Below are 6,668 nucleotides of genomic sequence, written 5' to 3' on the forward strand. Positions count from 1 at the left end.
TCCGTGGAGTTCATGTTGAATATGATATGGATGATCGGAAATCGCTTGTAGAGTCCAACCCAAGGCATCCCACTCGTGAAATGGCTCTGAAATTGCATGTCTCTTATGAAACAACACGTAAACATCTAAGAAATATTGAAAACTCCTTAAAGAAGTTGTTTGGGTGTCTCACGAACTCTACCATGATCATCGTTTCCAACGTGTGAACGTTGCTTCGTCTTTTGTGGCGCGTAATGCGCGTTAACCATTTTTGGACAAAATTGTCAACGGTGATGAAAAGTGGATTCTCTACGCGAATATTAAATGCCAAAAACAATGGCTCAGTCCTAGACAAAAACCACTTCCAACCCCAAAACCTGAACTCCATCCGCAGAAAGTGATACTTTGCATTTGGTGGGACATCAAAAGAGTAATTCATTTTGAATTTCTCAATCCATAGCGAACTGTCAATGCAGAGATCTATAGTCGGCAATTGAAACGTTTAAATCAAGCTCTTCGTCAGAAACGCCCTTCACTCGTCAATCGAAAGGGTGTTCTTCTCCACGACAATGCAAGTCCACATGTGACACATTTGACGCAACACAAGATTTTGGAGTTGGGTTGGGAAGTTCTCCAGATATGGCACCATCAGATCACCATCCGTTCGCTGCAACACCATTTTAATGTGGAAGGTGTTAAAGAGGGCATCGACATGTTTTTTTACCAAGTGATTTCTTTAATCAGGGCATTAATAACCTGATTGTAAGATGGAAAAGCGTCATCGATAAGAATGGAGACTATTTCATTTAATAAATGTTTTGTTTTGATATCTAAGTTGTTCGGGTTTTTTCATCTAAAAAAAGCGACATTAATTTCTTGATGACTTAATATATTGGGCCTTATAATGTAGTGGAATGTAAACACTTTGATCTATGGTCAATTACTCACCAATAATAAGTTTCCACAGTGTCTACTACAAGTTGCTGCCCAGTAGATTTTCGTTCAATACCAGTACTCATCAGTTATTTTAGGTCTGTTGGTTTCCAATACTGCGCCGGCTTTCAATGTTTAAACTGTAAATTATAGAATATTATACTGCGTATATATATATATATATATAAAGAATTTTATACAGTTTCAAGTTTTGACTCTCATCGTCCAGCCATGTGATGAGTTATGGTATTGAATAAAAAAGCTTCGTGGACAGCGAGTTTTGGGAAACAAAATATAAATCTAAAATGTTATATTTACAAACCTCTGATTTTGAACTGTAATAGACAAATCAATAGGAATGTGAAGAAAAAAAAATATCCTAATTAAATTTCTACTCTTGTTTGTCTGCAATTCCAAAGATAAGTTATAATAAAAGAACACAATACAACAATAAGATGACAGAATGTGATACAACAATGACCGAAGGGAAAAAAAGAGACAACGCAAGGAAAGAAATAGCTTGGAAAATACTTTTATGAAATACACTGAGAAAGTAGATAAACTCAAAACTTAAGGAGAAAGACATAACAATAAGCAAAACACATATTAATACACTTGTCCCGAGATTAGTACATTTTGTTAAGATGTAAAAAGTAAAGTAAGTACCAGATTCAGCATAATAAGAATGATCGAAATTAAGCAGCCAAAAGTATAAAGAAAGAATTTGAAACAGTTAAAGTAAAATATAAAAAAGGCAAAACAAAGGAAGTAGTTGGTACTTCAACGTCAGTTGTATAATTTATTGATTATCGTGTATTAACTATATGGAGATATATGTATATATATAATTAAATATGATATAAAGAAGGGTTTTTCACATATTTCGTTAACATTTTGAGTTGAAATGGTTGTCTTGTAAGTAATTCACGAGATTCCATAAAATATTCAATTGTTGCTTCCTTTTGCGTGACGTTTTAAACACATTTCATTTAAGGGAGGGTCAAAAAAAAAAATTAATTATATGATCATTACTTTCGAGTCTCCAGCCTGAATTCTACTAGTTGCTTTAAGCTTCTTTCCATACGTTAAACTTGAAGTTTCCTGGAAAAAGCCATAAAAGTAAATATCAAAAAATAAATAAAATATTCAGGCAAAGAGTACATTGTCTTTATTTTGTTTGTTTGTTTGTAATTATGCACAAAGGTACACAATGAGCTGTCTTGTGCTCTGCTCACCACGGGTATCGAAATCCGGTTTCTAACGTTGTAAGTCCGCAGACATACCATTGTGCCACTGGTGGGAGGTTTTAAGTATGTCTTTAGTTTTTCAATATGCATTGCATTCTTTAAAAGCAATACCTAATTTTGTAAAAAATAGCAACATATATATATGTATATATCTTTGCTTGTAGCCTTCTTGTATGAAATGTTGTTCCAGGTTTGTTTGTTTTTTCTGTGTCGTCTATTTTCTCTTAAAGCGCGTCTTTCAAAAGTAAATTATAAATATTGGAGTTAGGTAGAAGTGCCCTGAAAGGGGTCGGAGCAAGTGCGGTTTACTCCGACCCTCTTGTAGTATTAACACTCCACATTCAAAGACGACCTACCATGGTTCGGAAGGGAGGAAGAGGTCTCAGAGTACCTGACCCTCCTAGGTCACAAAGACCTAAATTCCTATTAGGAGAGAGGAGTTAGGTAGAATGTCTTAAACGTTCAACTTCTAAAGTCATCTTTCAAAACTAAGTTGATATATTACTACTAAACATGGTTTCAGAGAAACGCGAATGTCGGTATCAAAGAGAAAGAAAGTTTGGTTTGAATTTCGCCCAAAACTACACGAGGGTTATATGCGCTAGCCGTCCCTAATTAAGAAGTGAAAGACTAGATATCGAACCCGCGACCCTCAGATTGCGAGTCGAGTGCCCTGACCACTTGGTCATGTCAAGCCTGAAAGAGAGAGAGAGATAAAAAGCTGGGGTAAAGAAAGTGCAATATCTAGTGTTGTTTGGAAGAAACTTAAAGAGGAGGAGTAAGAAGTGTCTGTTTTAAAGCAAATCCACATTAGGCTACCTGCTGTGTCCACCGTGAGGAATCGAACCACGGATTTCAGCGTTATAAGTCCGCAGACTTACCGCTGTCCCATCGGGGGACAAGAGGAGTAAGAAATGGAATATGCTATTAATTTTTTATTTAAACTCTATATATAATAAATTACTGAACCGACAATATATTACGGCTAATTAACTCATAACTGCACCTGTCTGTGTTTAATATAATTAATAGATGCATTGTTATTATTATTATCAGTGTGGGGTGTTTTTTGTCTTACCTCTCCCTTCCGTGTAATATTATTATTTGATTTTAACAGCTAAGGTTTGTATAGTCTGAACACAAGTTCAACGAGTGTAGTTTCAATCAAGGTATTGGATTGCTACATCCAACGTGTGTTGTTATTAACTGTCTGCTAATATTTTCTTTGCTTTGTAGGAGCTTTGAGGTTTAGAGTAGAGCCTTTCAGTTATTTTTTTTTTGTCAAATTTCTAATGTAGGGAGAGGGTGTTGTCTTCTGAATTGCTACAAATGCTACATTTTGACCTTGGTTTTAGGGCACTGTTGACCTTGGCACGAAATACAAGCCTCATGGTAACAAAGATTTTTGTCAGTACGTGTTTACAAGTTCTACGTTACACTATCAGTCACTGATAGCAGGTGGCCATATCACTGGTTTTTCACTGATAGAAGAAGACCCTCAGTGGTAAGCCTGAAAGTTTATAACGCTAAAAATTGGATTTCGATATCCGTGGTGGGCACAACTCTGATAGCCCATTGTGTAGATTTGCGCTTAACTACAAACAAACGGATAAAATACCATATCTCTGCTTTCCAAGAGTTTTCAAAAATTAATGTCTTACTTTGTGAAAAAAAAATCATTAGGTTATTTTTCTGCTCCATCACAAAGCTTATCTTGCATCCAAGATATATCCCAAAATTGAGCAGGTTGCTTATCTTGTTAACAACAAATCAAAATATCACAAGAGTAAGTACTATTTAAAGTATGAATGTGTCAAACAAAGAACATATAGCCTTCTCTTGATCCCGGCCCTTTCTCTCATCCAATAGCTCAGAGGTAATATTGGGGTGGGGCGTATAATGATAAAATTCGCAGTTCGATCCTTGCAGCGGGCTACACCACACACAGCCCATTGTGCAGCTTTGTGCTCATTAACAAATAAACAATTTTAGGACCGGGCTTGCCAGGACTATGTTGTTTTGTTGTTTGTAGTTAAGCACAAAGCTACACAATAGGCTATCTGTGCTCTGCCCACCACGGGTATCGAAACCCGGTTTCTAGCGTTGTGAGTCCGCAAATACCACTGTTCCACTTGGAGGGGGCGCCAGGACTATGAACCTGAGGGTTCTTGGTTCGCATCATATTGTCGCAAAAGTCACTCTTCGAACTTTGGGGCTGTGGGGTGAACTATATAATTTGTTTTTTGTTTGTTTTTTCTATACTTTTGAAAAACTACACGAGGGCTATTTGCATATAGTTGTCCCCAGTTTTGAAATGATAAACTAGAGGGAAGGCAACTAGTCAATTGTCAGTTCCCACTATTCGGTTAGAGTAGCAGAGTAGTCCAAGAGTTGAGGGTGGGCATTGTTAGCTAGCTGCCTTCCCTTTAGTCTATCAGTACAAAGCTAGGGACAGATATGTACAGGTAGCCCTTGTGTAGTTTTGCACGAATATCGAAACAAACACATTCTTTGATGTAACCCTCTCTCTTTTTTTTAGGGAAATAATTGTGCAGAAGAGTAATCAAAAATAGGACTGTCTTGCTGAAGACAAAGGTAAGGGGGGAGAGAAAAACACTGCAAGCTGAATATTTTTTTATCACGTTATTGCTATCGTGTCCATGTTTTACAGTAATCGTGTGTATTTCTGAACTGGAATGTTATGCCCCCCAGAGGCCCAGCGATAAGTCTGAGAGCTTATAACGCTTAAAACCGGGTTTCGATACCTGCGATGGGTACAGCACAGATAGCCCATCGTGTAGCTTTGCGCTTAACTACAAACAAACAGAAATATAAAATTTTTGAATATTGTTGGTCCAATTTTATATTTGAAAATTCAATGTACAGTCATGATATTCATGAACTTAAACACTCTTAACCTTCGAAAAGCAAAACTTGTAGGGCAGATGTAGGATGAATATTTAACAATTAAACGCTTTCATCAGTTATGCGCGTGTTTTGTACATAAAGTGTCAACGAACGCTTCTCAAAATCCAGCACGTGCGAAACTAACCTTGAAACTACAGTCAAGAACAAGTCATGTGACAAAGTACTTTGACAGCGACATTGTTGGCTTGTTGCTGAGGCTATTATAAGACAATATACAATATGTGTCGATTCCAACCAACAGATACTTTTACTCAAGGACACGCCTGTCTTTAAACTGGAAAGGAGGGAAACTTAGGCCAATCTAGCTGCCAGGGGTTAGTGGATCACTGAGGGAGTTTAAAAAAAACAAAGGAAGAATTATGAAAATAAGGTGTGACTATACTTCAATGTAAAAACACTATTTTAAGGAGACCCTTTTTTCTATCACTTCAGTGATTTCGTAATACGTGTTAACATTTTATATAAAAGGTGTTTTATAGTTATTTTGGGTTTGTCTATTGGTGTATATTCTTATAATATATTCCTACAACAAGGGTGAAGCGTAAGTAACTATCACGCGCTCGTTTGACTTATCTTCAAAATGAGATTAAGTAAACTTGGTTAGGGTTAAGATATGTTAGCGTCATCGGGGCTATTATGTATTTTAACCTTGACTTTTCAAAGCCTAAAAATATAAATTATCAGTGTCGCAGAAGTTTTTGTTTTTACTCTTTTTTTTTATGTGGTGCTTGAAATACATTGTTGTTTCTGCACAATGTCTTTGGCAATCAACGATGCAAGCACTTGAATATTTGGTGCACTTTTCGGGGCCTCAAATATCTATCTATACGAAAGATTGATTATAAGTAAATTTGAAGTGATTTATTAATTTAAAAACAGGAGAACACAGTCTAGGCTTGTTAAGAGAATAAAAGATACAACAAAAAGATCGTAGCTAGACTGTTAAAAAACAGTGACGATGAAGTTTTTAATAAATAAATTGTAAAGATAGCAATGGTTCGTTTGTTTTTGAATTTCGCGCAAAGCTACACGAGGACTATCTGCGCTAGCCGTCCCTAATTTAGCAGTGTAAGACTAGAGGGAAGGCAGCTAGTCATCACCACCCACCGCCAACTCTTGGGTTACTCTTTTACCAACGAATAGTGGGATTGATCGTCACTTTATAACGCCCCCACGCAGTGTCGTAGCCAGGACGCATACATTGAGGGCGCAATGGCAAACTCAAAGGGCGCGAGTACAGTTTAATCATTTTCAGTTTTCGTTATAAATTTTTGTTATCATTTATTGATGTTCCTTATTAATTCATAAGCGAATTCACGCATGAAAAAATCTTTGATATCCGACAACAAGAGGTTAAGTTAGGTATGAACTGGTAGGTTAATGAAAACAGAAAGCACGAGTCAGTCTCAGGGAAAGTTGATTGGACCCTTGTAATTAATTAAAGCAATGTAAACCAAGTCCAAATTTTGTTACTAAAACAACTGTAATCGCTGTAAAACATTGGAATTAATTAAAGCAATGTAAACCAAGTCCAAATTTTGTTACTAAAACAACTGTAATCGCTGTAAAACATTGGAATTA

The sequence above is a fragment of the Limulus polyphemus genome, unplaced genomic scaffold (genome assembly GCF_000517525.1).
Source record: "Limulus polyphemus unplaced genomic scaffold, Limulus_polyphemus-2.1.2 Scaffold777, whole genome shotgun sequence".
Taxonomy (NCBI): domain Eukaryota; kingdom Metazoa; phylum Arthropoda; class Merostomata; order Xiphosura; family Limulidae; genus Limulus; species Limulus polyphemus.